Below are 15,780 nucleotides of genomic sequence, written 5' to 3'. Positions count from 1 at the left end.
AAACTAAGGGATATTAAGGCCTCCTTTTAATAGAGAACCCGACGAAAGCATTAGCACTTAGTGAATACATGAACTCCTCAAACTACGGTAATCACCAGAAAGAATCCCAATTATTGTCACCTTGGGGTATGCGGATCATAACTCGTAATAGGTGTCTACAACTTGCAAGATAGGATCAAGAACACAAATATATTCATGAAAACATAATAGGTTCAAGTCGGAAATCATGGCACTCGGGCCCTAGTGACAAGCATTAAGCATAGCAAGGTCATAGCAACATCAATCTCAGAACATAGGGGATACTAGGGATCAAACCCTAACAAAACTAACTCGATTACATGATAAAGCTCATCCAACCCATCACCGTCTAGCAAGCCTACAATGGAATTACTTACGCACGGCGGTGAGCATCATGAAATTGGTGATGGAGGAAGGTTGGTGATGATGGCGATGATTTCCCCTCTCCAGAGCCCCGAACGGACTCCAGATCTGCCCTCCCGATGAAGAACAGGAGGTGGCGGCGGCTCTGTATCGTAAAATGCGATGAATCCGTCCTTCTAATTTTTTTATCCCCGAAAGTGAATATATAGAGTTGGAGTTGAGGTCGGTGGAGGTCTGGGGGACCCACAAGGCAGGGGCGCGCCCTAGGGGGTGCCCTCCACCCTTGTGGATAATCGATGGGTCCCATCTGGTTGATTCTTTGGCCAATATTTTTTTATTTATTCCAAAAATATTCTCCATGAAGTTCCAGGTCATTCCAAGAACTTTTATTTCTGCATAGAAATAACACCAAGGCAATTCTGCTGAAAACAACATCAGTCCGGGTTAGTTACATTCAAATCATGCAAATTATAGTCTAAAACAAGGGCAAAAGAGTTTGGAAAAGTAGATACGATGGAGACGTATCACGTCTCGTTGACGGAAGGCGGCAAGTTGATGAAGTCGACCCCCGGGACGATGTTGCACACGTAGAAGAAAGATTTCTTCCACTTCTTGGCCGAATCCTCGCGCGGCAGTTTCGGGAACGGGCCGTTCTGCCGGCCGGAGATCACGGCCGCCCTGTAGTCGGACATCGCACCAGCCGTCGCCCCCTGCTGCTTGAGGAAGAACATTTTCGGCCAGAGATCGGTGCCCGACATCATGCCGAGGTATCCCTCGCAGAGCGTGGCAAAACCGGCAAGCTGCAGCACGGCGTTGGCCCCCAGATAGTGCGGCAAACCCACGGGCGAAGAAGAGGCTCGCAGGGAGGCCAAACCCACGGGCAAAGTAGGTGTAGAATGCTACTTCTTGAGCTTGCGTTGATTTTTCCCTTGAATAGGAATGGGTGGTGTGGCAAAGTAGAGATAAGTAATTCCCTCAGTTAAGAAGCAAGGTATCAATCCAGTAGGAGGCACAAGCAAGTCCCCAATCTATGCACCTGCTCGAACTAACAAACACTTGCACACCATGCGAAAAAGGGGTTGTCAATCCCTTCATGGTCACAAAAAAGAGTGGGATCTAATAGAGATAGGTATAAAAGATAAATACAAGAGCAAACTAAAGTAAATATAAATAAATTGCAGCAAGGTATTTTTGGGTTTTTTGGTTTATAGATCTGAAATGTATGATGGAAAATATACTCGAGGGCCATAGGTTTCACTAGAGGCTTCTCTCTCGAAAGAAAACATATGGTGGGTAAACAAGTGACTATCGAGCAATTTATAGAAAAGCACAAAGTTATGACAATATCTAAGTTAATGATTATGAATATAGGCTGAAGGAAATATGCCCTAGAGGCAATAATAAAGTTGTTATTTGATAGGTCTCCAACGTATCTATAATTTTTGATTGTTCCATGCTATTATATTATCAACCTTGGATGTTTTATATGCATTTATATGCTATTTTATATGTTTTTTGGGACTAACCTATTAACCTAGAGCCCAGTGCCAGTTTCTGTTTTTTCCTTGTTTTAGAGTATCGCAGAAAAGGAAAATCAAACAGAGTCCAATTGACCTGAAACTTCATGGAACTTATTTTTGGACCAGAAGAAGCCCACGGAGTATCAGAGATGGACCAGGAGAGACTTGTGACAGCCTGGTTTTTGCCCTCTCTTATTTGATTGATCTCCAATTGAAAATTTTCTGAAACTTGGAGTTCTTGAATCTTTTCATATGGACTTGAACACTTGGGCATCCTTGGCTTTCACCCAAGTGCTCCACTTCCCTCCTAAATCATCATTTCTCTTCTGATCCACCCCCAAAATAATCTTTGGAATATTTTTATTAAATGAAAAATATTCATTTTCTCTCAAAAACCCTAGCCAGATCAGTTTGCTTCAAAGCAACCCTAATTTTTATGGCTCAAAAAAATCTGAGATAATTCACAAATATTCTGTGAACCCTAGGGCACCTCCCTGAGCAAAAAAATTTCATTACTTTTTGGAATATTTTTGCTACAGAAAATATTTTCTGTTCTGGACAAAAATGGTGGTTTCTACAGCAACTACCATTTTACTTGCTCCTTTTGACTTGAACTTTCTTGTGCATCTTTACCTTAGTAACTCATGACTAGCCTCCAAAGCAAAGCCTCTAACTCCCAGCCATTTGACCATAGTGACTGTTCAAAGTTACTGGTCAAAAACTTACCTGGCTTGTAAAAACCTCTCTACTGCACCTGGATCCAAACCAAATCGTGGTAACACTCAAAACTACCACGAACAACATGCCAGACATGAAGTTTATGCTTAGATCAGCCTGATGTCATAGTTCACGCGGTGACCACATTCGTCCAGGGGTGTTGGCATGCGTGTCGACGCGCTCTGAGTGCCGCCGAGCGCTCTGTTCGTGCGTGCTCGCTTCCCTCGCCTGCCCGAGCGTGCCAAACCGCGCCACCATCTTCGTCTCAACGCCATTAACCTCCCTCTGGCGCTCGCTGACGCTGGAGCTCGCTACAGCGAGCACGGGCAAGGTCCGGCCAGCCGAACAGTGCGGAGCGCACTATGCTCGTCGCCTTCCCCTCTATCCTGTGCTCGCCTCCGTCCACCCACAGTTGCCGTGTGACCTGCGTCGCCTTCTCCCCCTCTCACTGACGTTGCTCGTCGCCGGGCGCCATGGACAGGTGTCCACCGGCGGAGCCCGAAACCCCCCTCGCCGCTCGCCCATAAATGGAGCCACCCCCAGCACTCCCACAAGCTCCACAATCGCGTAGGAAGCCGGAGCTCGGCCGGGCAGGCCTCGGGCCGCCGTCCCCGAGATCGAGCTTGCCGGCGATCCCCTCTGGTCGCCTCAGTAGCTCCAGCCCCTCCCAGGCCTGGGCGACCCCTCCAGGGCCTCCGCCTCTCTTCGGTGAGGCCGTCTCGCCCGCTTGGAGCCCCTGGAGTGGCCTCCGTTCGCCGTCCTCCTCAACTCCGGCAACCACCATGTTCTGCCTCCGCTTGTGAGCTTCATTCCGACGCTGTCCGACCACCCCTACCCACGTTATGGGTATGGGCAGGTGTGCCACCGTCCCCTCTCTAAATCCCTCCCTCTCGTTTTGGACAAGAAGCCCTCGTCGCCGGCGAGAGCTCCGGCGAAGCCGCGGCCTCCTCTGTTTCCTTCTACCCCTTCCCCCACCTGACTAGCGGGGCCTGCTAGTCAGCCACTCTGTACGCGCGTGAAGCGGTACGAGTGGTGGCGCCCTGAGGTTTTACGCCTTCGACGTCACCCCCCCTCGGTTGTTTAATTAAATTCCAAATCATTTAAATTCCAGAGAGCTTCAAACGTTTATAACTCTTCAACCATAAGTCCAAATGAATTGATTCTTTTTGCATTGTGTTCTTTGAAAAGAAATCTAGCAGATCACCAAAGATAGGGTTTTTCTGAGCTGTTTAGAATTTCTGGTGATTTTCAAAAGTGTTCTTGATATTTGCTTTTTGTGTGTAAATTTATTTTCAGAGGGTGAGGCTTGTCTTGAGGATCACCAAAAGGCTTGTGAACCTCATCTGCACTAAGGCAAGCCACAACAACATTTTCATGGTGTCATTTTAGGATTTGTGATTTTCTTACTTGAATTAAATGATTAATCCATGCATTTAAATAACTATGGTGTTATTTTTATTCTGTTAAATGTTTGTGAGTTATTATGCTTGATGTACAGAATGTTGAAATTAGTTTAAGTTGGGAGAGCCAAGATAAGATTTATTTGGGGTGATGATAGTAATGATTTTGTTATGCGTGTTAGTAATTATTTAAAGTTATTCTATTGCCTTAAATAAAATGATAAAAATTTGCTAAGAAAATATTCTGTTAAGTACTTGCTTAGTCATTTTACTTGACTTGCAGAAGGTTTGAACCTAACTTGGATGGGAAAGAAATTAGGAATTGTCTGTGTGAAAATCTTTATTATTCACGTGAGAAATTAATCAGAGTTACGTTCTTGCATGAGGAAATTTTAAAACTTGCTACAAAATATTATGGATAATATGTGAGTTATATTGATCAACAGAGTAATATGAGTTGTTGATGTTTATGCTTAGTGTGTATACGGATGACAATCGGTCTTTTTCAATATTAAGTGATGCATGTATAGTTTTGCATTTCATGGCATGCTATGACACCGGTCATTTTCATCTGAAGTTGAACCTGATTATAACTCAACTTGAATATAATGTTGAGTGGGTCATGGTGCTGCTGAATCGAGTTTTTCCCAGTGCAGCCACATTTGCCTTTTTGGGAAGGCCTTGATTCGGTCCATTGACATTGCCTCTGGTTGTTGCCTCCAACTAGGGAAGGTTGTGTCGTCCTCACCCTGACCCGGTAAGCAGGCATAACCTTGTGTGCCCATTGTTGAGATTATGGTACCGGGTCCCCGAGTGGGATTGTTTTGGCCACGACGGTGGTCGGTGTGTCTTTGGTAGACACGGGGCCACCCAGGACTAGCCTGTTGGGGATTGGGTCAGAGTGGCCGGGAGAGTGTCATGGCAATGGAAGGGTTTTGTCGGAGTGCCGCTGGTCCACCCGAATGGGAGTGCGAGGCCATGAGTTCTGTGGTGTGGGTACAGTGTGCTACCTCTGCAGAGTGTATAATCTATCGATAGCTGAGTCCACGGTCACGGACACCTCGTAGTAGGTCCCACCATGAGTCAACGTTTAATAAAATTTGCACACTAAGCTATGAACTTTGCATTGTTGAGGATGGCAGAAAGGCCATCGAGATATTCGGGACCAGATATTGGTCGTGGTTGTGATCGCCGTAAGGATCACGAGTTACTCTTGTTAAGACCATGTTGGTGGTTTGTCTGTGATCCGAGAATGATCACGGTTGGTAAGTTGTCCCGAGGGACGTTCGAGCATGACCACAGCATGTTTGACATGTAGTATTGCATTATTAATACTTGGTTAAGTATCGTGATATTGCTTGCTATTATGATTATGCCTATTGTGAGCTTGCAAGTACATTCAATGTACTGACCTGGCGTGTCATGCCAGATTTTAGGAAAGTCTCGTTGGAGAGGAGCGCTGCTCGAGTCTAGATCGTGTCCACATCGGTGTCCCTGTGATATGGAGCTTCCGCTACGACGTTATTCCGCTGCCATGTAGTTGTCCTGATCGAGGCCCCTTTATGTTCACTAAATAATGTACATATTGTTCAGCCGCACCGGGTGTGCTGCTTGGCCTCGACATCCGTTGTAATATAGACTCTGTTCCGCTAGCATCAATAAAGCGGTTGTTTTCTGTACCAAGATGTTGTGTGTTGCCAGAAGACATGGTCTCTGGGCTGGCAATGCATGGTAGACCGGTCGCTCTGAGCCGTGGTGCCACAACGCTTGGTATCAGAGACGCGCTGACTATAGGCCATGCTAGACTGCGACGTGTTAACTGGACGTTAGATACGCATTTAAGTTGAGTGCCGGTAGTAATTTGTGCTGATTGTTGCGTTGAATGCATATGGTTTATATATTTTTTATGCTAACCTGCTAATTGTTGTGGGTGTAGATGGCTCCGGTGCCGTATCTATGCCAGTTGCAGTTGATGCTGTACACGTCAGCGCACCTCCTTCGCAATGTGTGGCGTCGGCTGTACCCTCTCGGAGACGACCCAGTCTATCGTGTGTAGCGGGAGCATCTAGCTGATTCCGTGTATGAGTATCACGCAGTGGTCACTCTGCGCACTAGTTCCGATTCCAGCTCTTACAGTCGTACTTCTCGGAGCGGTTACGCCTCCACCGCTTCTCAGGCTATCCAGTTTGTTGCATCCGAGGTCCTTGTCAAGCTTCGCTACAACGAGGTCCGAATGCAGAACCACCCAGGTTTCTATTACTACCCATCTCTGCACGACAACGATCGTGTTCGTTTCCCTCTCATTGATCCGGAGTCTGATAGTGTTGCTAGCCACCTTGCTCGTTATGTCACTACTAGCTATCTCATGATCCACGAGCTGGCTCGAGAGCTGACTCATGCCCGTACTGCTTTAGCCGCTACTTTAGTCACTTCTAGATCCTCCACTACTCCATCTTCTCTGGGATTTACCCCTTATATTCCCGTCAGCTCTAGCTCCCCTATTTCACCGGTTACTCCTCCAAGTAGCACGGGCGTCTCGGCCGTGAACCCTCTCCGTACTCCTGCCAAGTGGGTCTCACTTCTCGCTACTCCTGTAGCCCCGATGTTTCATCCTACCCCTGCCCCTGAGGGAGAGCCCTCGAGGCAGCGCCATCGTGTTACCTTTAACCCGGAGGTTTCCGTTAACCACATCAGTTCGGGATCCGAGACTGCTTCAGGGGAGGACGCCGCAGCACCAGCAGAGCAGTAGTATCTTTGAGTATTCGCAGTCGTCTGGATGATGTACGGATGTAGTCATACGAGTGATGATGTTTCGTTGCATGTATGAGAGTAGTTGAACCAGTCATGTTGTTTATCTTTCATGTATGAGTCTATGTATAATTATGTTGAGACTTTATTCGCCGTATTTTCTTCGCTCTTTTGTTTCTTTCGGGATTTGTCGCTGGCTTTTCCCCAATTTTATTCTTGTATGTTTCTCATCTCGATTGCGTTGTCTTGGGAAAAATCCACAATAGGATGACGCGGGGAGGCAGCAGTAGCAACGTTCGTGAGGGAACCCCTATTCGTCGTTCCGCATGACATGCAGGACATTCTCCCGAACCGTACGTTCCACCATCACCTCCACCGCCAAATCCGCCCTCAACCGAGCAAATTCTGCGTATGTTTGAGGAAAGAAGGAACAATGATCTGATTGAAATATTAAGAAGTGTGCAAGCTATGGTTGGACAGAATGGAAATTAGAATGGTCATCACTCAAAGCTGTCAGATTTTCAAAGGACCAAGCCACCCAGTTTCAGTCAGATTGTTGACCCATTGGATGCAGACGATTGGTTGCGCACCATTGAGAAAAACCTTCAGATTGCTCGTACTGAAGAAAATGATAAAGTTCCATTTGCAACTCATTATCTTGAAGGCGCAGCTGCCATATGGTGGGAAAATACAAAAGCCATGTGGCCGGTTGATGAGGAAATCACTTGGGAAAGGTTTAAAGACCAGTTCCAAAAATATCATATCCCTGCGGGAGTTATGAAGACCAAGCAACGTGAATTTCTCGCACTCGTCCAAGGAAATCAGTCTGTGGCAGAATATTTGCAAAAATTCAATCATCTGGCCCGTTACTCTCTTTATGATGTGGCCACCGAAGAAAGGAAGATTGACGGATTTCTTGGGGGCCTAAATCTGCAACTCCGGTGTACTCTCAGTATGCTTGATTTCCCAGATTTCCAAACTCTGGTGAACAAGGCTTTCATTGCTGAATGGGAGCACAAGCTTATAGCAGATAATAGGCCTGTTAACAACGACAACAAGCATAAGTTTGAGCCAAAGAAGGATGGGCAACCCGCGCAAAAGGCTCTTACCTGGCAACAGACTCAGGTGGAATATAAGCCAAATTGGCAGCAGAATGTTAACAAGACCACCACTCAAGTCAAGAATGTCGTGACCAACCCAACACATGAGGAGCGTCAGCGCAATAATTCTTGCTTCAATTGTGGGCAGAACGGACATTATGCCAGACAGTGCCCCAAGAACAACAAAATGAATGCCCTAAGCAGGCCACAAGTCAACTTTATGGAGTCATGGCCAACCCAGCAAAACTTCACTGGGCACGTGCATCATATCTCCGCCGATGAAGCCCAAGAGAAGCCAGAAGTCGCCATTGGTATGTTTTTTGTTAATGACATACCTGCCATAATTCTATTTGACTCTGGGGATTCCCATTCTTTTATTTCTTGGAGTTTTGCTGCCCAAAACAACTTTTCTTGCATGCTTTTGGGCAAAAACATGCTGGTACAAACCCCGGGATCTATAATCAAGAGCAATCTGGTCTGTCGTGATCTCGAAATCAATATCAACGGAGTCTACTTTCCAACCTCTCTGATCATCATTGAGTCTGAAAAGTTGGATATTATATTGGGTATGAATTGGCTGACCAAATATCAAGTTTGCATAAACTGTGCAACCCGAGCAGTCACTTTGACCAGTCTGAATGGGCAGTCTACCAAATTCTATGCTCGCAAGAATATACCCAAACAAGAATTGGTTTGCACGGCTGTGGTTGAATTGGAATTTATTCCTGTGGTCAGCGGGTACCCTGATGTATTTCCAGAAGAACTGCCAGGCATGCCACCAGATCGGGAACTGGAGTTTGCAATAGATCTTGTGCCCGGAACTGCACCGTTATACAAGAAGTATTACCGGATGCCCTCATCAGAATTAGTGGAGCTAAAGAAACAGCTTGATGAATTGCTCTAGAAAGGTTATGTTCGTCCTAGCTCTTCACCATGGGGATCACCTGCTCTTTTCGTGGACAAAAAGGATGGTAGTCTCCGCATGTGCGTAGATTACCTCCAGCTGAATGAGGTCACCATCAAAAATAAATATCCGCTGCCAAGGATTGATGATCTGTTTGATCAGCTCAGTGGGGCTAAGGTATTCTCTAAGATTTACGGGCGGGATATCATCAGCTCAAGATTAAAAAGGAGGATATTCCTAAGACCGCATTCACTACTCGGTACGGTCTTTATGAATATACGTGATGTCCTTTGGTCTCACCAATGCCCCTGCTTTCTTCATGCATATGTTGAACAAAGTATTCATGGACTTCCTCGACAAATTCGTGGTAGTCTTCATCGATGACATCCTCATTTACTCCAAGGGTGAAGAAGAGCACAAGGATCACCTCCGAGCAGTGGTGCAACGACTCCGCGACCATCAGCTATACGCCAAATTCAGTAAATGCGAATTTTGGCTCAAGCAAGTTGGATTTCTCGGACATGTACTATCCGCCAAAGGTATAGCTAGGACCCGAGCAAAGTAAAGGATGTGCTCGATTGGGTGCCGCCCACGACTGTGACGCAGATCCGGAGTTTTCTCGGATTGGTGGGATATTATCATCGTTTTATTGAAGGGTTTTCCAAGATTGCTAAACCCATGACGGAACTGCTCAAAAAGGACAAGAAGTTTGAATGGACGGAGGACCATGAGAAAAGTTTTAATGAGTTAAAGATATGTCTGACAACCACACCTGTATTGACTCTCCCAGACATTTACCACAGTTTTGATGTGTATTGTGATGCCTCCAGGCAAGGCATTGGTTGCGTACTTATGCAAGACAGCAAGGTTGTGGCATATGCATCGCGATAGCTACGACCCCACGAGGGAAATTACCCTACTCATGATTTGGAATTGGCCGCGGTGGTTCATGCGTTAAAAATTTGGAGACACTATCTCATTGGAAAAAAGTGCCAAATTTTTACCGACCACAAGAGTCTCAAATACATCTTTACTCAGCCAGACCTAAATCTCCATCAGCGAAGATGGCTAGAGTTGGTCAAGGATTATGACCTTGGAATAAATTACCACCCGGGTAAGGCCAACGTGGTTCTCAATCAAAAGCCCGCCAGCTTAAATGTCATCTTGAGATCATTGCCTCTCGAACTCCAAGAGGAGATCGCTCAGCTCAACTTGATCATAGTGGATGCTGGCCTCGCTAATATTTTGGAAGTTACTCCCACACTTGATATGGAGATCTGCAAGGCCCAGTCCGCAGACGCCAAGCTACAAAAATGTGCCAAGAGCCAAATGGCAGATCAGGCCCCTGATTTCTCCAAGGACAAATTCGGTACCCTCCAATTCCGTGGACGAATTTGTGTGCCCAATCAACCGGACTTGAAGAAGAAAATCCTGTTAGAAGCACACGAATCCTCATATTCTATTCAGCCGGGAGGTACAAAAATGTATGAGGATCTTAGACAAATATTCTGGTGGGATGGAATGAAGAAAGACATTGCCTATTTCCGTAGCCTGTTGCGACCTATGCATCAAGGTGAAGGCAGAGCATCAGAAGCCAGCCGGACTCCTCCAACCGCTGCCGGTTTCACTATGGAAATGGGATGACGTTTGTATGGATTTCATTACGGGATTGCCTAAGACTCAGCGAGGCAAGGATGCAATCTAGGTTATAGTGGATACCCTAACCAAGGTCACTCACTTCATTCCCATCAGCACCAGATACAGGGCAAATGAACTTGCACAGCTGTATGTATCCAGAATAGTCAGTCTGCATGGAGTACTCCGAACTATCACTTCCGACCGAGGTTCCTTGTTTACCTCCGCTTTTTGGTCCCGTCTACATCAAGCCTTGGGGATAGCTCTGAAATATAGTACTGCTTATCACCCTCAGACAGATGGACAGACAAAGCGGGTAAATCAAATACTCGAAGATATGTTGCAAGCCTGTGTGCTAGCCAAAGGGGCTAAATGGGAAGATTGCTTGCCATATGTCGAGTTTTCTTATAACAACAGTTTCCAAACCAGCCTAAAAATGCCACCATATGAAGCTCTGTATGGCCGTAAGTGCCGCACTCCTTTAAATTGGTCTCAAACTGGAGATAGCCGTATCTTCGGAACGGATCTCATGATGGAAGCTGAGAAACAAGTTAGGGAAATCAGAGACAGATTGCAATTGGCGAAATCTCGACAGAAGAGTTATTATGATGCAAAGCATCGGCAGGTCAGTTTTGAACCCGGAGAACACGTATACCTCTGAGTCACTCCTATGAAAGGAGTCAAGAGATTTCAAACTCGTGGAAAGCTGGCACCCAGATTTATTGGTCCATTCCCGATTATGTCTCGAGTGGGTACTATTGCATATCAACTGGAACTACTCCCTGAATTGGCAGACGTGCACAATGTGTTTCATGTTTCGCAATTGAGACGATGCGTATCCCCGCCTGAGAAAAGGACTGCTATGGCTGAGATAGAGTTGACAAAAGATTTAACTTATGAAGAGAGGCCGTTTAAAATTTTGGATCAGATGGAAAGGGTCACTCGCAGTAAAGTCAGAAAATTTTACAAGGTTCAGTGGGAGCATCACACAGAATCAGAAGTGACTTGGGAGCGGGAAGAATTCCTCAAGGATCAGTATCCAGAGTGGTTTTCCCAAGCAACCGAATCTCGAGGATGAGATTCATTCTAAGTGGGGGGAGGTTTGTGACAACCTAGTTTTTGCCCTCTCTTATTTCATTGATCTCCAATTGAAAATTTTGCGAAACTTAGAGTTCTTGAATCTTATCATATGGACTTGAACACTTGGGCATCTTTGGCTTTCACCCAAATGCTCCACTTCCCTCCTAAATCATCATTTCTCTTCTGATCCACCCCCAAAATAATCTTTGGAATATTTTTATTAAATGAAAAATATTCATTTTCTCTCAAAAAACCTAGCCAGATCAGTTTGCTTCAAAGCAACCCTAATTTTTATGGCTCAGAAAAATCTAAGATAATTCACAAATATTCTGTGAACCCTAGGGCACCTCCCTGAGCAAAAATATTTCATCACTTTTTGGAATATTTTTTGCTACAGAAAATATTTCTGTTCTAAACAGAAATGGTGGTTTCCACATCAACTACCATTTTACTTTCTCCTTTTGACCTGAACTTTATTGTGCATCTTTACCTTAGTAACTCATGACTAGCCTCCAAAGCACATCCTCTAACTCCCAGCCGTATGACCACAGTAACTGTTCAAAGTTACTGATCAGAAACTTACTTGGCTTGTAAAAACCTCTCTACTACACCTGGATCCAAGCCAAATCGTGGTAACACTCAAAACTACCACGAACAACATGCCAGACATGAAGTTTATGCTTAGATCGGCCTGATGTCATAGTTCACATGGTGACCACGTTCGTCCAGGGGTGTTGGCATGCGTGTCGACGCGCTCTGAGTGTCACCGAGCGCTCTGTTCGCGCGTGCTCGCTTCCCTCGCGTGCCCGAGCGTGCCAAACCGCGCCACCATCTTCGTCTCAATGCCATTAACCTCCCTCTGGCGCTCGCCGACGCTGGAGCTCGCCGCGGCGAGCACGGGCAAGGTCCGGCCAGCCCAACAGTGCGGAGCGCACTGTGCTCGTCGCCTTTCCCTCGATCCTGTGCTCGTCTCCGTCCGCCCACAGTTGACGCGTGACCTGCGTCGCCTTCTCCCCCTCTCACTGACGCCGCTCGTCACCGAGCGCCATGGACAGGTGTCCGCCGGCGGAGCCCGAAACCCCCCTCGCCGCTCTCCCATAAATGGAGCCACCCCCAGCACTCCCACACACTCCACAATAGCGTAGGAAGCCGGAGCCCGGCCGGGCAGGCCTCAGGCCGCCGTCCCCGAGCTCGAGCTTGCCGGCGATCCCCTCTGGTCGCCTCGGTAGCTCCAACCCCTCACAGGCCTGGGCGACCCCTCCAGGGCCTCCGCCTCTCTCCGGTGAGGCCGTCTTGCCCGCTTAGAGCCCCTGGAGTGGCCTCCGTTCACCGTCTTCCTCAACTCCAGCAACCATCGTGTTCTGCCTCCGCTTGTGAGCTTGATTCCGACGCTGTCCAACCACCCCTAGCCATGCTACGGGTATGGGCAGGTGCGCCACCGTCCCCTCTCTAAATCCCTCCCTCTCGTTTTGGCCAAGAATCCCTCATCGCCGGCGAGAGCTCCGGCGAAGCCGTGACCTCCTCTGTTTCCTTCTCGCCCTTCCCCCACCTGACTAGCGGGGCCCGCTAGTCAGCCACTCTGTACGCGCGTGAAGCGGTACGAGTGGTGGCGCCCTGAGGTTTTATGCCTTCGACGTCACCCCCTCAGTTGTTTAATTAAATTCAAAATTATTTAAATTCCAGAGAGCTTCAAACAGTTATAACTCTTCAACCATAAGTCCAAATGAATTGATTCTTTTAGCATTGTGTTCTTTGAAAAGAAATCTAGCAGCTCACCAAAGATGAGATTTTTCTGAGCTGTTTAGAATTTCTGATGATTTTCAGAAGTGTTCTTGATATTTGCTTTTTGTGTTTAAATTTATTTTTCAGAGGATGAGGCTTGTCTTGAGGATCACCAGAAGGCTTGTGAACCTCATCTGCACTAAGGCAAGCCACAACAACATTTTCATGGTGTCATTTAAATATTTGTGATTTTCTTACTTGAATTAAATGATTAATCCATGCATTTAAATAACTATGGTGTTATTTTTATTCCGTTAAATGTTTGTGAGTTATTATGCTTGATTTACAGAATGATGAAATTAGTTTAAGTTGGGAGAGCCAAGATAAGATTTATTTGGGGTGATGATAGTAATGATTTTGTTATGCATGTTACTAATTATATAAAGTTATTCTCTTGCCTTAAATAAAATGATAAAAATTTGCTAAGAAAATATTCTGTTAAGTACATGTTTAGTCATTTTAATTGACTTGCAGAAGGTTTGAACCTAACTTGGATGGGAAAGAAATTAGGAATTGTTTGTGGGAAAATCTTTATTATACACATGAGAAATTAATCGGAGTTACATTCTTGCATGAGAAAATTTTAAAACTTGCTACAAAATATTATGGATAATATGTGAGTTTATTGATCAGCAAAGTGATATGAGTTGTTGATGTTTATGCTTAGTGTGTATACAGATGACAATAGGTCTTTTTTAATATTAAGTGATGCATGTATAGTTTTGCATTTCATGGCATGCTATGACACCGGTCATTTTCATCTTAAGTTCAACCTGATTATAACTCAATTTGAATATAATGTTGACTGGGTCATGGTGCCGCTGAATCGAGTTTTTCCCATTGCAGCCACATTTGCCTTTTTGGGAAGGCCTGGATTCGGTCCATTGACATTGCCTCTGGTCGGTGCCTCCAACTAGGGAAGGTTGTGTCGTGCTCACCCTGGCCCGGTAAGCAGGCATAACCTTGTGTGCCCATTGTTGAGATTATGGTACCGGGTCCCGAGTGGGATTGTTTTGGCCACGACGGTGGTCGGTGTGTCTTTGGTAGACACGGGGCCACCCAGGACTAGCCCGTTGGGGATTGGGTCGGAGTGGCCGGGAGAGTGTCATGGCAATGGAAGGGTTTTGTCGGAATGCCGTTGGTCCACCCGAATGGGAGTGCGAGGCCATGGGTTCCATGGTGTGGGTACAGTGTGCTACCTCTGCAGAGTGTATAATCTATCGATAGCCGAGTCCATGGTCACGGATACCTCGTAGTAGGTCCCACCATGAGTCAACGCTCAATAAAATTTGCACACTAAGCTATGAACTTTGCATTGTTGAGGATGGCAGAAAGGCCATCGGGATATTTGGGACCAGATATTGGTCGTGGTTGTGATCGTCGTAAGGATCACGAGTTACTCTTGTTAAGACCACGTTGGTGGTTTGTTTGTGATCCAGGAATGATCACGGTTGGTAAATTGTCCCGAGGGACGTTCGAGCATGACCACAACATGTTTGACATGTAGTGTTGCATTATTAATACTTGGTTAAGTATCATGATATTGCTTGCCATTATGATTATGCCTGTTGTGAGCTTGCAAGTACATTCAATGTACTGACTTGGCATGTCATGCCAGATTTCAGGAAACTCTCGTTTGAGAGGAGCGCTGCTCGAGTCTAGATCGTGTCCACATCGGTGTCCCTGTGATATGGAGCTTCCGCTACGACGTTATTCCGCTGCCACGTAGTTGTCCTGATCGAGGCCCCTTTATGTTCACTAAATAATGTACATATTGTTCAGCCGTACTGGGTGTGCCGCTTGGCCTCGACATCTGTTGTAATATAGACTCTGTTCCGCTAGCATCAATAAAGCGGTTGTTTTCTGTACCAAGATGTTGTGTGTTGCCAGAAGACATGGTCTCTGGGCTGGCAATGCGTGGTAAACCGGTCGCTCTAAGCCGGGGTGCCACAAGTCCCGGGCTTCCCATGAGGCTGGGGGGCGCGCCCACCCCCCTAGGCACGCCCCCTGCCTCGTGGACAGCGCGGAGGTTGACCGACGTACTTCCATATACCCTAAAACTTCAGGGAGCAGAATAGATCGGGAGTTCCGCCGCCAGAAGCCTCCGTAGCCTCCGAAAGCCAATCTAGACCCGTTCCGGCACCCTGCCAGAGGGGGAATCCCTCTTCGGTGGCCATCTTCGTCATCTTGGTGCTCTCCATGATGAGGAGGGAGTAGTTCTCCCTCGGGGTTGAGGATATGTACCAGTAGCTATGTGTTTGATCTCTCTCTCTCTCTCTCTCTCGTGTTCTTGAGGTGATACGATCTTGATGTATCGCGATCTTTGCTATTATAGTTGGATATTATGATGTTTCTCCCCCTCTACTCTCTTGTAATGGATTGAGTTTTCCCTTTGAAGTTATCTTATCGGATTGAGTCTTTAAGGATTTAAGAACACTTGATGTATGTCTTGCGTGGGATACCCGTGGTGAAAATGGGGTATTCTATTGATCCACTTGATGTCTGTTTTGGTG

Source organism: Triticum urartu, chromosome 1 (genome assembly GCF_003073215.2).
Source record: "Triticum urartu cultivar G1812 chromosome 1, Tu2.1, whole genome shotgun sequence".
NCBI classification, from domain to species: domain Eukaryota; kingdom Viridiplantae; phylum Streptophyta; class Magnoliopsida; order Poales; family Poaceae; genus Triticum; species Triticum urartu.
This window is presented reverse-complemented; position numbering follows the sequence as displayed.